We start from the raw sequence: 17,719 nt of genomic DNA, 5'->3' as shown, positions 1-17,719 counted from the left end.
ACTTGAAAATCATGGAAAGCAACGAAGTCATTGCTAATACGTATATTTATCTGATAAAATTTCCTTGAAAAGAGGAAAAAAGATCGATTGATAATGAACTGCATAGAAAGGATGAGGAGAGTGGCCGAATCAGCAAAGGTCTGCTAGCGGATAGGGCACAAGGCTCTCTCGTGGTTATTGAGAGGTTCCGGCATGTTCTGTAGCAGGTAATCCTAGTGCTACGTAAGGGTGGCTACAACGGGAATGCAGACTGCTCATTCTTGGCTGTTTCGTATCCTCTCGAAGCTCTCCGAGAGACCTTATGGTTGTACAGGACCACAATCTGTGGCTTAGAGCACATTTATGAATTCTACACAATCCCATTTCATCCGCCACGCATTCTCCCGGATTCTGTTAGCTTTATTCGCTCGACATATTGACATGGAGATAATTTGGTTCATTAGATTCGCTCACGTATGAATTATCGCAACGTACCATGTGGGAGCAGCAATCAAGCTCTCAAACAGCAATCTTGGTTGCAAGGAATAAGACGATATCCGGAGATTCACATTCATTTGGCTTTAATTTTGCAGTCATACTGATCAGTATAGAACTCAATAATGGATATATGATACGTTTTTATGAATTATATAAAATGTTTTATGTATAATAGAATTGCGAAGATTAGAATGAGAGATATCTGATTAGAGAGAATGCTTAAAAGAGACAGTCACTTTTCGAAATTGAAGCTTTAAGTATTTCGAGAAATTCGAGTTCTAACAAAATATCGTCTTAGTATTATTTCAACGTGAGGGATTGGTCGACATTCACCATCGTATGTTAAGACATTAACATATAAATTTTAGATTTTGCGATAAATTTGATTGGCATTTGCCGTAATCTAAGCGGAGCTAGTCGAAGCAGCGAATATAATTGGGTAATAAAATTTGCTTTTGAGATATGAGTAAACGATTGTGTCTGGCACTCAGTGCCAGCGGTAAATTTATTTTCGTCGCAAGAGTAGGCGAGTGCTCCGGGCAGTTTGGAAGCGGCGGTCAGCCTTGGGATATTGACTGGCAATTGAACGCCATCGAACATGGATACAGTACACATTTTCGAGCTAGGTAACTCTCGCGACGCTTTTCATCATCGCGCGTCGAGCTCGAAACATTGTGTTCACATACGCGGACTAAAGAATTTACGTTGTTTGTATCGCGGGTTCGGCTTCAGTTTCGAGAATACAAGAAATTACAAGATGCCTATCCGAGAGTACGAGGCTAATGGCCGCCGATTCAGGGCCTATAAGGACCGGGCTAAGTGTCGTCTTGAATCATGAACTAACTGACGCATGGTCGAGGCTGTCGGTGCCTTCGCCGAAGATACTTGGAACATTCCCGCACGTACACCGGTTATCTCCCCTGTCAAAATACGTTCCTCTACCAGCGGATCGGGTTTTCGGCACTATTCGGTAAGATACGCTTCTGTCGGCGCGCGATCCGAAAACTAGAGTATTTGACACATCTGTGCCTGGTCAGCGTCTTTCTTGATTGCTCAATTTTGAGCGTCATCTCGTACATCCGCGCGCTTGCTTCGTAAAATGAAGAAACTGTGCTTCCTTATGTCTCTTTGCATCGTAAAATTAAAGTACTCCATCACGATCTGCCCGATTTCCCTTTGTCGAGAGGAAAATTAAGCTCTCAAGCAAGATAAAATTTCGTACCTTTTATACTGCAGAACGTGATTGCTCTAATCTATCGATATATCGATCTCTTATTTCGAAATACGTTACGCACACAGTCAAGTATATTGTAAATGCCGAAAACTCGATCGCAAGATTTCCAACCTGCCGAAGGAATCAACCTAAGAGTAATCACAGTAGATACTTGAAATTAGTTCACGAAGAGCTTTACCTTTAAGAGTTTTAGTATTTAGAAGCTTTCGCGATAGCAATATCGATTTCGCGTCAATTAACTACTCTTAAAATACACATAAATACGTACATCACTTCTATATATTCATTGTTTTATTATACATGCAGCAAGAGAATCTGATATATAAATATTTGATTTACTCAATTTAATTAAAACAAATTTCGTTTCTAAAATTACATTATATACAATTCGCCATGTTACAAAAATCAGGACTCGGTTGTCAAGTTTATTATTTCAGAGATCAATTCATCATGTGTGTAGGGAAGGGAATCAAAAGGTATCACATAGGACATTTTTACCCTGACGAGCACGGAGGATAATGATCCGGATGCACGAGATAGCACCATGTCATGTGTGAGTCTAGCCGAGGATTTCGCGCAGAAGTCCTTCCAAGCTTGACGGATGCGTTTTACGTCTTTTCACGTGATTACTTTGCACGTAGCGCAACATCAGATGCCAGCCGCGAGCTTGGGCGTGCTTGCAAACGTCACTGTGACAAATGGTGACCGAAAGCGGACGACTAAGACTGCGACGTGACCCGCGGTAACCCCGAGAAGCGTTCCGGAGTTCTTACTGAAACGTCGCGTTGCGACGTTCCGGCGTTCTGTCTACAGTCATAACTTTCGTCTCGTGTCCTCGCTCCTGACACGTCGCCTCGCAAAAATTATATGGTTCTTGTAGAAAATAGCCAACTAACGAGATGACTAACACAGATCTCCCTATAGAGACGCGCATGTTTGCATATGATGTAGCGTATTACTGAATTTATCAAGCAAAATAAAGTCCTTTTTGGGCAATAGAGCTCCAGAGGCAAAAGCGCAAATTTATTCCTCGTCTTGTTTAGGTTTTGCTGCTCAGTGAACTGATTTTACTCAAGGAATTTTGAGCACTCGCTGCAATATTTAAGATCGTGACTTCGTGGAATCGCGAGGAGAGAGAAGGGCTTGGGCCAATGAAATTTTTGTTAATCTCAAATGCGCGTAATATCGCTAAATCGTTAGCATCCCCGTTCATGGTATCAGAATATCATGGAAGAGCAAGCAGACATTGGACCGTCAAGGCGATTCGCCGCGAGGTAAGAACAGGTTATCTGCTTTATCGAGCAATCCGGAAATTGAGTCTCAGCCGTCAAGGGCTAATATCTCGTCGGGGACGGGCGTTCCGCTCGCGTCGACTCGGCTGTACCGGCTTTCTTTCGAGGATTGCCTTGATTTAGGTGGGGTTCAGATACGCGGGGAGGGGGAGGGGGAGGGGGAGGGGGAAGACGTTGTTCTCGTTTCGATTACAGGCTCGGCCCGTGGAAATCCTCCGCGATAATAACGCGAGCCCCGTGGCGCCGCTGATTTCGTGGAAATGCAATTACGTACGGGGATGGGGTGAAGCCCGTCTGCGACGCCGGAAAGAAATCCGGCCGCGGAACGTCTCTCGAGGTGAGGGAGTGCTGGAACGAGAAAGATTGCTTCTCTTCGCTGAATTGCAGTGATATAAGTAAGAGCGTCTTTAGGTAGGCGGGTGAGTTTTATGTGAAAAAAGAGTTTGTTTCGCGAAACTTTTAAGGGAGACGTTTTATTGAGTCTTTCTTCTGTCGTGACGCTGGATGATTAATATTTTATTCTGTCTGTTATACGACGCAGCTCAATACAAGAATTTGTCTTGTCTTCTTGATATTTGGTAGATCATTTTCAAGGAGGACATGTTTAGGGATCAAATTTGCAGTTCTGTAATATTGCAGGATTAGGTTTATTTCTGTTGTCCAAATTATTAAAAAAGAAAGTAACTTAATCTTATAGTCATTCTTATAGCGCAGCTTATTAACAAGCTACCTCAATATCTGTCGTGTATCGCGAGACAATAGGCTCGATGTTCCGCGATGAAGTTCGATAGCAGAAAATCTTAAGTGGATCAGAAGAAGAGCCGGAGCCTGAGTGCTCTTTGCAAATCCCTTCCTCTCTTCGAACGCGTGCTTTATCGCAAGAGTGCAGCAGAGGAGAGCTGCTTCAGCAAACAAAGGAAGAATCCAAGAGGTGTGAAAATCTCATCTGTATTTTATTCCTCTCAATGATTTCTGTACCTTGCTTAATTTAAATTCGCTTTCTGTTTAGATTCAAACTAATCTTTATTGCAGAAGTGATCTTGAATTATCTTTAAAAAAGTACGCAATTGTAAGATGATACGATATAGTAAGATTTTATTCGAATCGTGTAATGAGAAATTAAATCAGGAGCTAGAAACGTTAATAATCCAAAGAAATACCTTTATAAAATGCAGAGAAAAACGGAGAAAAATCTTTCTTCGTGATTTGTAGAGATCCCAGTAAAAGGTATCCCAGGATAATTAGAGTGCTTAAATCTGCGAGAGACAGGTGGGACGGCCATTTACTTTTATTTCCTACGTATAACGAGTATCGTGTTGTGTCTTTGTTTTTTTTCTTCTGGTTACAATGACAGAGGGATTAGTTCGTTCGGGCCATTGTTACCAATTATGCTTCCAATGGTTTTTCTCGTAGTCGTATAGTTAAAGAAATAAATAAATGGAGAAAGGGAGAGAAAATGAGGATGTGAATCGACCGTTAACTTAGCGACGCAGAGGAACGTTATGTTATCTCTTGCCGGAGATCGTGTAATCTAGCGGAAACGTGAGAACTTTGGCAGTGACCGGACAGTTCGAAGGGATTCCTTTTATTAGATCCGCAGTCACTTAGGAGAATTCTTTTTATTAACCGTCGACGACGTGACGAGAATTCAGATCGAGAACGTCTCGTAAAGCCGAAGAGTTAACGAATCCACTAGCGCAATTTGACGTTTCAATCGCTTGACGACGGCGAAAGTCAAGAGAATACTCGATGACAAACGGCAGTCAGATTTAGCGCTGATTTACGCGAATGTGAATTAACGATTTATCTAAAATCGTTTATATCGATTAGTCTTTATGTCTTCATGGAAGTGCAAGCATCTGGCCGTAAAGATAAAAGCAATTTTCTCTTTAAAATATATCGTATCACGGTAATAACGCGACGACGTTCCTGAAGAAATATGTCGGGCGTCTCGCGAAAACGAGCTTTCCCATGGCGTCTTCCTCGATCCACCCACGAAGTCACGTACCGGAAAAATGGCTTAATCCCAAAAGTCCTCTCACCTAGTTTCCTGAGCCTGACGGCCCATGTTCAACATGCTGGTCCTTTGCATTCGTCGGCCTATCCTGAACATTGGTCGGACGACAAACCTAGTGACTAAAATTTGGTTGGAACATTTTACGCAAGAGTTGAAACAATGCGAATATCACGATAGTATACAATGTCTTGATATGCGAAAACATGTTTGCTGGTTCGCGATTGCGGATTCTCGGTACATTACGCAAAGAGAAAAGTATCCTAACAGTTTTTTGCCTGCCATGCGGACAATGCTGTTGATGTGTTTGCCAGAAAATAGCGAGCTAAACAAGCAAGAAGCAACAATACTGCATATTACCTGCAACATATAGTGACTGTGAGATTGATAACGTTATCGGTTTAGTAATATCGCTGACGCGGATCCATTTGTGATTCTGCGCTAGCGTTCGCTTCGCCAAAGTTTCATTTCAAAAGCAGATCAACATGTTTTGTGATTGTTTAGTTCGTTTCTGTGCGCAGTTGATGTTTTCGCTGATAGAAGATGCTATCTAATTTGGGATTCGTCGCTCTGGATATCATTGTTGAAGAGTCGCCAATCCGTTAGTACGAACGCGGCAACAGAAAATAAGCGCGATAATGAGATCCGCGCAGTAACGACTTCGAGATTTTCATTAGAGAGCGCACTGCAATGTTTATTACGCTCGAGAACATTCAAGAATAATGCAATTTGCTAATTTACGTGTCTTCGTCTTTCGCTGCTTTACGCAAGCATCATTAAGAGAGAATCCGTTGTCTCGGAAAATACTACTCTTTTGAAGTGTAATAAAATAATTTGAATGCAAAGCACCTCTATTTTAATTTTATCTTCAGGAAAGTTTTTGCACGATTTCTTTCCACAGACACTACGCCAATCAATCACGCAAGTTGCATCATGTAAGTAATTATTATCGCAATTTATGCTACATTGTTTGCTAAAAGCAACATTATATGTTTTATAGATATTTTTGACAAACACAATGAAAAGCGAGCGCTTTCTCTAGTTTGTACGACTCGAGGAAATTCAAGAGGGTTAAAATGGTACAGGTTGGAAATTGTTAACGCGACGAGTGCCCTGGGATACGAGTGCACGTCGACAGAGTATGTGTACGGCGGGTATGGACCGATGCATTCTCGGGGGGACTACTATGATTTTAAAGGGCGTTCATTAGTGTTTAAGGACATACGTACTCCATGCGGCTCGATCTCCGTCGTCGGAAAGAAGGAGAAAACGAGAAAGTCACAGGCCAGAGAGATTCGTCGGGTTCCTGAGAGAGTCTCCTCTGTCTTCTTTCTTCTTCGTCTGTCTCGTGCGTATATCTTCGCTTTAGCTGCATCCTCCATTTTTCAATCGTCAGCACGACACCTGTCTGATTCGAGCTTCGAGTTCGTGTTCAGCCGCGAGAGGAGAAACCTGTTCGATCGGTTAACGCGTCTAGCCTCCCACAATCCCTACAACGATGCGGTAGGTAGTGTTAATGAGAGGAGGAGCTCCTAGCTTGCGCGTGTTTATTTATAGTTGATAAAAGTTAAATTCCACTTGGGAGACAAATAGGTCTCATCGTATCAGCCATTAAATTAGCAAACGCAGCAATAAAATTCGATTTTTAGCAATGGCTCTTATTGGTATTTAGCGCACGTACTATTTCTCTTTTTATTTTAGAAATGTTTATTACGATTTCATGTCGTTGATGACTAATCAGTTTCCTTTCTTAAGAAGATAAATTAAAAGTTGATGGACAATTATTATGAATATTGGTTAATGGAGGAGAGGAGGGGAATTTACTACCGACAATAATGCCAGCGGAACTCAGAAATGTGCTCAATCTTCAGTTACTATTTCAACTACGGCCTCGATGCGAATCCTTACTTCGCGCTAAATCGGTGTGTTCTCAAGCAGCCATTCCATCGCTGGAAAGACGGTAGTCGCAAGATACCAAAGCGACTTCGTGCCATGTCTCGGAGACGGATGAATAACAGCAGCGAGTGTCGGGGAAGCGCGCGAGTCTTCGGAGACAATGAGAGATGCCGCATTAATATTCTCGGCATGCTGCACCCCTTCTCTCTCTCTCTTCCCCTTGCTCGTTCGATGTTCTCCACGACGACGAGGACGATAGAGCTTTCGCTTGCGGCGGCTCATGCGCCAGATTGCGATCGCAACAGCTTCGTTAATTACCAGATCTTGCATCCTCGGCGCGACATCCACCCCCACGTCCCGCACAGAACGGAAGGTTTGCACGCGAGCGATACCCTCAGGACGGTCGTGACGGTCGTCCACCGGTACTGCCCACTCACTCGTGCCCGGCGATCTCGGGGCCATGGTGTCGTGCCAGACTTATTCTTTAACCCTTGACACACACCGTTCCTTCCATTCAGAGGGATTTTTCGAGGCTATCGCGCGCCACGATTGCGCGCCATGGATAGATATGTGCCTCGTCGTACTTAGAAATTTCGCCGAAGGCGCCTAGTTCACCAGAGACTGACGGGAACCGTTCGCATTAAGATGAGCGCAGTTTTGCGCTCCATGATCATGTAACAAAAACAGTTTATAATATTGTCCGAGTCTGTAACGATGACATAATGCATTAACGATGAACGTTGCGCGTGACGTAGATTAGATCTATAAAGACGTAATTAAATAGAAAATGTTTATTAAATTATTAATTTAATTAGTTAAAATTAGAGGGACGAAGAGGATGATCGTAATGAGCATTAAGTAGCAGCAGTAAAGTAGCAACTTTGAAGATTATGTAACAAAAAAAGAAATTATTACAAGATACTTTTATTATATTCAGAGATACTGGTTCAGGGGTTTATGCGACAATTAAACATGGAAGATATCGTAAAGTATTAATGTAGCCCATGTCGCAGCGCGATTAAAAAGTCTCGACTTCCTCTTGCCAGGACTTCTAAAATTAAAGACGAATCGCTGAACACGGTCTGCTAGTAATCTCCTTCCGGAATAGCGCCTGGCGTAACTGTACGGCCGCGGAATTTCAAACGTCTGTTTTGCATTCCACGGTGATCCTTCTCTGCGGGTCCGGTGCGCAACCATTACGTCGGATCGCTGACTGGGAAATTTATACTTAACCATTCAGCCTGCGGTGACGGCAATATCGTTTCGAATGGACCATTGCTCTTGGTTTTCCTACCTCGCCGAGTTATCCGCGAGACTGCCTCCACGCCTTTCTCAGTGCCGACATTAAGCATGGCTCGTTCCTCTTATCGTCCGTTTTGTCGACAGGGTCGGATTAAGCGTGACAATCAGAGTACGTTCTATTATATCATATGCCCGTCAACACGAAGAACGATAGCTCTATTCTTTATTATTTTACGGTATAACGGGCTTGTGGTAAATGCAAATGCTTCCTTACCCATTAGTAAAGAAGATTATTAAAAAAATAGTCTAAAAGATGAGATAAGAGAAGATAATCTATGGTTCTTTCATGTGATTTTCAGCACGTTAAAGGGATCTGGAGTCGTCTGTTAGTTGGATAGTCTGTTTTACCATGAAATTCATTCCAATCAAACTTTTTTTTGGTTGCATAAAATAACAAATCCTTTCCCACAATTACAATACATATAAAAATGCGTGTCAATAACTCGGACTTTATGTTAAAAACGAAAAAATTTCAAAAATTATAGTTTTATTACCACCTTGTGGCTTGCCTCGTATGATAACATTTCTCGCATACACACTTAATATTAAACGCTGAAACCGCTCCGTTACTAATACTAAACGCTGAACTGCTTATTTATATAAACCTAAATTAAACGCACGCACACTTAACACTAAACGATGAAGAGAGGGAAAGAGAGATTTCTCATAATACTCGGTCTAGCAGCGCCAAGTATTTTGCACTAAACAGTCCGCAAGGTCTCGCATAAACGGCTTCCCAAAAAAATCGTTATAAAGTCAGACATCCATCGATCATTTACGAGGGTGCTATTAAAATTCTGGTAACAAGCGATTCCAGTTTGCTTCCCACTTCTTTCGACGGATCCCGCGCTCATTCCTTGACGTGCATTTTCTTGCGCTCGCGAACGAATTACCTCGCCTGCTCCTCCTCCTTTGTTTCGGCATGGCTTTTTCCGCGGTCGCTGCATCTACGAATCGCATACCGTGCACAGAGTAGATCGGTCAACAGCAGCCGAAGGACGCATATTATCACGGTTCGGATTATCCTTTTTGTGATTCTTCTCGCAAAGATGTATCGTCTTGCGCGGCCACGATAATAAATGTCTTTCTCTTCCCCACTCGAACGAGAGAAGGGGAAAGAGGGACTGCCGGACCCTATATGCGGCCTCTAAACTCGCCAGGGACTGGTATCACGTGGACGGATAATTGAACATACATCAAATCGAAAGAAGCCCTTGCGATGCTAAGAACGACAGAATGAAGAAAGATAGCTGGCTCCGATTTATCCAAGACGGGAGGGGGAGAGAGAGAGAGAGAAAAGTTGCTTGGACCTTTCTTAGCGAGACGAAACGAGAAACAGAGATAATTTTGTGCAAGATAATATGGAGAAAGAAAGAAAGACACAGAAGGAAAGGAAGAGAGAGGGAGAGAGGAAGAGGGAGAGGGAGAATTTGCTGCACAGCAGGAGAACATAAATTTATTAAACGCCGTCATTAGGGCGAATCCGAAATACCAGCCGTCTATTAAACATGGAACTAAGATAATTATCTGTACTAGTTGATCTCTCTGAGATTGCCCTAAGGATAACTCCACTGGGAGGGAGAGTCAGAGGAAAGAGACCGAGAAAGCGAGAAAGTGCGTTTCTCAGCATTGTTGAGCTTCTTATGGCATTTCGCGGTCTCTCCCGTTCTCTTCTTACCTCAACTTATCCGTTCTTTCTCTTTCTCTCTCTTTCTCTTTGCTCCTTACCTCAACCTCGACCTTCCTTCGGCCACTCTCTTGCGATGGCCGATTCTGGCGACGATGGAATTCTGACACAGCTGTACGAGGGTCGTAGAAAGAGAGCAGCTGAGCAAAAAACTCTAAACTACATTTTTAGCCGGGCGTTACATTTGTCGGATACCGGCGGAGCCAAATTTCAGACTTCTCCCGCTGATGCGCGCCGCTCCCAGAGAGCTGCTAAGAATGTCGCGTGTTTTATTTCAGGACTTTTATGGCCGTTGAGAACAGTTACGTTATCACATGCATTGAGGATGCAGCTACAATACAGCTACAACATTACTTTACTTCTTCGCTCTTTGAATTATTACGCGAAAATGGTAGATGTACGCGAACGTGATTATCGTAATTTTTACGATAAACACAAAATAATTTTGGAAAGATACAAAACTGAGGAAGCAATGATTCTGCGAAAAATTGTTCCAATTTTCACTTTGTACTTTTAAAATTCCCAGAATACACGTATCTCGCGGAATAAGAGAAGCAGCATTGAAATAATTATAACAGAATTTACGGTTAATTAATTTGATTTCCTCGTAGCGGCAAAATGGCCGACTGGAGCAAGCCGATGTTATTTTTCGATAATGACCATATTGCGTCAGTGAATTTGTTAAGGGGTGCCGCATCAGGGTACACATCACCCGAGTTTTGATGCATTAATCATGAATTCGTTACATTATGCTGTTGCATGCCGTTTGAATTATCGCATTGCTCTGCGGATTGCATAATTGAAATTATGGCTTCTGTCTAATGTGTTATGTAATTATTGATGCGTAATGTTCAATATGGAATAATTTAGTTTGGATACGTGAAGATTTAATCGCGCATTCACGTTTAACTTAGCAATTCCATGTTTTTTCTTGAAATTCGGTAACAATATTTATTTATATAATATATTTATATAACAATCATTTTTGCTTAATAATTACGTGTTTCACGTAATAATATCATGTTTGTGAACAATATTTGCTTTTATTTCTTTTATTTGCGTAATGTTATTTTCAGTATGCAAGAAAAATGTAGCTCGTGAGAACCGCGTTGATTTCCATATATTTCCAACGGTGCATTCTCACGCCGCAAATCCGTCGACGAGGACACATTTATCAATTTGAAACGATTACGATTAATGCGTATTCTCGGCGAGTATAAGCACTACATTGAGAGCAGCATTCCATCTGTGCACTTAAGCCGATTCTTAAGTCGATTGTACGTATATATATTCATGATCATGTCCTGCCAAAGCCTGACAATCACAAATGCTTTTTTCAGCAGCGCAGATTGATTATTAAATCTCTTCAGTATTCAATTTCTTTACTCGATACCAGAATGAATTTATCGTGAATTATTTCTCGACGACTATGAATATACGTTGCGCATCGCTATATAAGTAATGTTTTACTATACTTAATATAATATTTAACATATTATTACTATATTTAATATATTATATTAATATCCTGTCTCGAGTGTACAGAACTGATGTGTACTGAGTGTACAGATCGTATCGATTTGCACCAAGAAAGACCTTGTTGAGAAGGTGCACATATGCGGCGATCTATTTTAGTGGGTCTGACGTAAAAGTTGATTAAAGCGACGTTCAGCTAGAAGGAGGTTGAACAACCAGCGCAGAATCAGGCGCGTTAATCCGTGCTGCACCGTGTAATAAAGATAGGACGTGGTGTTGCGAATCTGTTTCACTTATCTTAGCACAGCTATCCGTACGATCGTGAGAAATAATTAAGAAACATCTCTGCGGCGCGCCTTTAATTTTCGGAGATTCTGTCGCGCGCCGGTCCGAAAGTTCCGGCTATCTATTTCCCGAGTTTTCCAAGAGTCGCGTACCTGCGCGAATGTATACGTGTATTTACGTGGAAAAGTTGGGATTTGATACTCGCCCGCCACGCGTAATGAAAAAATTCAGACCGAGTAAGTTAACGATATCGTATATCGTTTATTAATGTCACCTGGGAAATAGAATCGGTATCAGTCCATCATCTCCAGTGAGTAACGTAAATTCGAATTTTACCCATTGACGAATGCCAGATGTAGAACATAGTAGAAAAATCTTGCTATACGTACGATCGATGTGAACTTGTTGTCAGTGGACTATAAAGAAAGTTAAAATTTCCATCATAATTTCGGCTTGATTTGTTTACACTTTGAAGTACAAGTAGAATAAGAGAGGTATAAGATGAGAAGGAGGAGTTTGAGAACATCCAGCATCCAATTACAAGATATCTCAGTTTCGTTAATGTAATTCGAAAGAATATATTAGAGACGTATCAGAGACATATGAAAAATGTTTTACTACTTTATGATTAATATATAATATTTCAGAATTCTAAATATCTTTTTTCACATGAGCAATGATTTTTATTTTTTGTACTTTTTCTTTCAGCAATGCATGGAAATATCACAAGATAAGATAAATATCGGAAAATTATTGTCATTGATTCCGCGAGGATATTCGCTTTTGGTATCGATATCAAGAATTGACCTCGCAACGTTTTATAACGAAATCACTCGTTCGAAGAAAAGGCAATGGTTCGTTGTTCGAACATAGCGTTCGGATCGAGGTCGCAGGATTGTTGGCGTGATAGTTGCAAGGAGTTCAGGTGGCTCGTTTCGACTCGGCAGGGCAGGTCTTTGGGGTCCTCTTTCGGTAAACGAAATGGAGAGAAGTGAAGTCGTACGTGTTTTTTCGCTTATTGGACGAAAACAAATAAGGGAAAACTCATCATCCGGTCTCATTCAACGCCAGCAATAAAAGAAACTGAGCGAAATAAGGAAGCGTGATTGTGCTTCTTCCTTCTGTTTTATCCTCCACCGCGGTAGCTAGACCTTTATCCTCAACCTTTAGACCCCGTGCACACGAGGCGTAGGGTCGCTAATACATATTTACATATACGGAGGTGTACGTATGGCCGATTTAAAAACTTTGCTGCTGTAAAGTAGCCGTTTGCGTATATATACATCTCTATACACATCAATATGATCTATCGACACGAAAAGAGTCTTTTGTTACCGTGGCGAAATAACTGCGCGGAAGCTATTCATGTGTATACGGACTTAATCCGTTTCATCTTTTGACTTCTTCAACGAACTTCCTCTTTCCGCTCTTTTAGAATTGAAGCTGTACTGCTGTCTTGGATATTCTTCTTCAACATATGTCATATCCTTCTTCTGAATTTTCAATTTGCTTGTGTTAGACAAAAAGGCAGAAGTTATTATCTCAATTATCTCAAAGGTTTTTCATAGGATTTTTTGAATATATATTATTTATTTTTGGAAATATCTAATGTCGAGCTTTCGACATTTAGCTGTGTTACTTTGATTGTTCCATTTGTTTATTTACCATTCCATTTATTTATTCTGTCTAACGTATAACAATTTTGATAAGCTGCAGAATTTCCTCTTTCCTCGAAGAAATATTCGTAATTTGCTTTGCTGTGGCAAATACAGATTTATTATTACAATCGTTTCGATTTTTCATTTCTTAGCAAGCATCTTTTGGATATACGTCGAGATATCTATTGATGTTTTTGCCATTAGACACAGATTTTTATTACATATTGTACTTATCGTGCATAGAAGCTCTTCTGGAACTAATATATCGGACCCGAAGAGCTTTATGCATCTTTAAAAGTGATTGCATAACGCAAAGAGTAGCATTCGGATTATAGGTCGCCTTGAGAGGTGCTTCGTATAGCATAAAGTTGACCCTTACATCAAGTACAGGCTTAACAGTGTTCTTTTGGAGATTTCTGCAGACATCAGCCAACAAAATACTGTATCTTGTTTTCCTTTAAATCGCATGCATACGCAGCTGACGACATTCTCAGAAACTGTATGTCTAATATACATGGTTTGTATTGCATGAAGTAAACAGCAGAAATATACGAAACATTTATCATTTGGAAATCGAAAAGTATTTTCCCTGAAACAAATGCGATATATAGAAATTCGGAAAAACATATTGACGCGAGATGAGACGTTGAAGAAGTATGATTTGAAAAAAATGACCGTCATACATGTTTTTGACGATTTTATTTCACCCTCTCGCAAGTAAATTTTAATTTTCTGATAATGTCCAATAACTCTCAGAGCCGCTGATATCGGGAGATTGCGAATGATGTAATAAAAATGCAAATGGGAGTGCTGGTTTGATGCGTGCATAAAAGGTGATTCTGTGATTAGCGCCAGCTGAAGCTCTCTCCGTCAAGTGGTTTCCCACATCCGACGATCCTACCTCTCGAAACTCGCTTAGAATTCACCCTCATGCTGCTCCTCGCGAGAACTTCGGCACCTTCGTGAAAACACACTTACGTCTGAATTACGCTTTATCGTCATCACATAGATCAATGCTTGTGCCGGATGTCTCAGAATTTCTGGTATGCCATACGAAATTCTCCTACATCTACTAAGTTGACACGGCTATTTTAGCACAATTACTTAAAATCCGCTGCAGAAATTTAATGCTTTTCTTTATTGTTCATTTATTATTTCAATTCCGCTTTTGTTGTTCCAGCCGTTTAGTTGAAAGTAGTGAAGCTCTGTGCGGAGTTGTTCGTTAGCAGATGTCACCGACCTGACATTACATTCCCATGAAATTATGATAAATTTGTGGATTAATTAGATTAGGTCCCTATGTCCGCATGAAAGTAATCTGCTTAAATTCGCATAAAGAAGGAGCGAGGAAAGTAGCGGGGGATTTCGTCGACTGGCTTGAACACACCCAGCCGAGAACATGTAATTGAATCGAACGTGGCTGCGAGTTGTGTTAAAGGGATTACAGTCAAAAACAGTACCGGTGTTTGTTCGTACCGCTGGTATCTAAAGGATCTAAAGGATTTATTCTGATCCCTCTTAGTCATTGAGACAGATCGGTACACAACCGATACTACTTGGAGATAGAAATTAAATTACAATAAATCTAGATTGTCTCATTTGTAACTTGATTCATTTTGTTTCAAACTTTAAGGTCAATTAAGTGTTTGCTCCGGAAAAATTTAACGTCAGTCTTACCGTGATTGTTCGTCACAATGATAAACGTATCGGACAAATCCGCTGCATTTTACATGATCGTTTTTGTCTGCGCAAAAATTTGCCTTTATTCGGTTAGCCAACGGATGACGACCTATTCTCGATCTCATCACGGTTTCGTGTAGGATAGGACCATCGCAATCGCGAGCGTATTTTTACATCGTAACCCACAGCGGTAACCCGCGAGAAGCAATTTACGATAAACCGTATTAGCGTTCGGCGGCTCACAAAGCCGATCGACGTTTACTATCTACCGCAAAATCTTGTTAAGCGCTTTAAAGTTGTGCTGTGCTTTCCCGTGGTCCGACACTGTCCCTTTTCGTCGATTAATGGAATGCGTAAAGCTACGAGGCGGGTTTGCGTTGTCGCGGTTGACTATGCTTGTAGAGAAGCCGAAGGCTTCGTGCGCGAAGGCAATAATTTGGATCCAAGCGAATTGGCACTCATTGATCCGATCGTGAAACGCTGAGTCTCATCGATTGCCTTCGATACAATTCGAGAGGACATTTTTTTAACTTATCGTCACATCATTATATCATATCAAACGCACGGTAGCGGAAACAAAGCAAGATTAATGAGGAGATTAATTTGTAAAATTAATTTCGCGATTGTAATCGGGGATGTTTCTTTATTTAAATGATGTTTCCGAATGTTTTTCAAACGTGATGACTTGAGAAATCGCAATAAATAAAACGAATGTGAACACAGAATGTGAACGCGGGGCGAGAAGACTGGTACGTGATCGAAGGAAGCGCATGCCAGTATGAAGCACGCGATGTGGGTATCCACTGTAATTGGCCGATAGGTACTCGCGGATTATGCACTTACATGAGATTTCCCAGAGTCTAGGAGGATGCACGATCGATCGATGTACTCTCGGTATCGATAAGTCTGTTTACGCCCAGAGACTATCTCACGTCGTTACCTCCTCGTTCCTGGCTCGTTAACATGCGCGAATCGCTTTGGTGCTTAGTTACGTAATTAAAGCGTCGGCAAGTTCACGATGATCAGACAGATACCTTGGATATTAGACTTTAATTTTCCCAATAGTCTACTTTGTACATTTATTTTTTAATTGCTTCCCGCCTCATCAGGCTTTGAAGCAAATCAGGGCTGAGGTACTTGTTTACTGGCGATAAACGTTCTGCTTTAAACATCGCAGCATTATTGCTCTCTTCAATATTATTATTATTCATTGTTACGCTGACAATATCTCGTTGCACATGATTTAGTACCTTCCACAGGTGTACTGTTCCCACTGAGCAGTAAATTTTTATCGAGGGATCTCGCTGAAAATATGTATCTGTCAACGTGCAGTGCGCTTCGCGTGCAACGAATGGAAACGCCTATAACCGATTAGAGCGTGACAAATCGCGTCACGCTAAAACGCTGCCTTACAACACGGCGTTACCCGCCTCCAATTTCAACGCCTGAATACATGCGTGTACACGTGTTGCTTTCACACGGAGAAGCCCGTGTGAGAGCAATCGTGGACAACGCTCCTGCGCTAATCCCTCTCATTGCTCGTGTGCCACGTGCAGGACATGTATGAGGATACGACGTAAGAGAGGGATAGGTTCTGTAAATCTGTGTGCATTAGCATGTATAAATGTCTACGTGTCACGGGATTCGTGTATGCAATCATGTGTACGAATTCTGTCCCAGATTTTCAATCTTAACACTTTCGGCCCTGACTTAGCACGTGGAAATGTGCGAAACACATCCGATCAAGCATACTCGACGCATATTTGCGCTACAATTATTGCCATTATAAAAATATTTAGTAGGCCTCTTTAAACGTGGTCTCTTTCGATAAAAGGGTTGCAATAGCACGGTTATGTTAATTAAAAAAAATGTATATCAAGATTAGAATCTGGAGTGGATGTAATCATACGCGATGATATCTATGTTAATTTCCTTTGCAGCTACATTACGCCCGCTTTCATAGACATCGTAACCATGCATGACGTACATAGAATTTTGAATCATAAGTGGCCGCGTGCGCGCGTGTGTGTGGGAGGCAACGTGGATACAAGTTATGCTAATTCTCCTCGTTTCCTTTAATAGCATGCGTGCTTTAACGAATTTACTATTAACGTAAAAATAACGTTGTTAAATCCTATTTATTCATATGTATTTCTACACGCACGTGATTATATATATATATACACATGTGTGCCATATAGATTTTAGCTAGGTACTCGTGTCATAATTGTGACTTGGAATTTAGTTTATTCATATGTGTCGTTGTAATAAATTTTTATCATGAAAAATACGCCGATAAGAAGTTGGTAACGGTGGTTTGATAACGTGTGCTGATAATTTCATAAAAAAAGAGTGAAAAAAATTGCATCGGCCGGGAATCGAACCCGGGCCGCCCGCGTGGCAGGCGAGCATTCTACCACTGAACCACCGATGCTTGTGATACTAGCTTTCCAAATTTATAAGATTCATATCCTAGTTTTAAGAATTTCTTTTTACTAATAATAGCATTAATAAACACTAAAGATATAAGTTAAGATATCATCAGAATTAATCCTTTAAAAGAGTACATTAGTTATAGTTGTTTTACTGCTTTCAGAATTATTAAATCAAAAAGATTTTTATTCATATTTTATTTTATTATTGCTTATTTATTTATGATGTAATATTTGTAGATAATATTTGTATTGAATATTAATAACAATTATATATATATAGTAT

The 17,719-nt window shown here is 40.9% G+C and overlaps 1 protein-coding gene and 1 non-coding gene across 3 annotated transcripts in view; one reads left to right on the top strand and one right to left on the bottom strand.

The window, feature by feature from the left end:
• LOC105286029 (mannosyl-oligosaccharide alpha-1,2-mannosidase IA) overlaps positions 1-17,719 on the top strand; it is a 738,960-nt gene that overhangs the window by 23,984 nt on the left and 697,257 nt on the right. The window lies entirely within an intron of this gene.
• Positions 17,365-17,435, bottom strand: Trnag-gcc. Its single transcript has one exon. It is a non-coding gene; the product is annotated as a tRNA-Gly (tRNA).

Source organism: Ooceraea biroi, chromosome 10 (genome assembly GCF_003672135.1).
Source record: "Ooceraea biroi isolate clonal line C1 chromosome 10, Obir_v5.4, whole genome shotgun sequence".
Classification (NCBI taxonomy): Eukaryota; Metazoa; Arthropoda; class Insecta; order Hymenoptera; family Formicidae; genus Ooceraea; species Ooceraea biroi.
The sequence above is the reverse complement of the archived record's forward strand: the minus strand, read 5'-3'. Positions and strand labels throughout refer to the sequence as shown.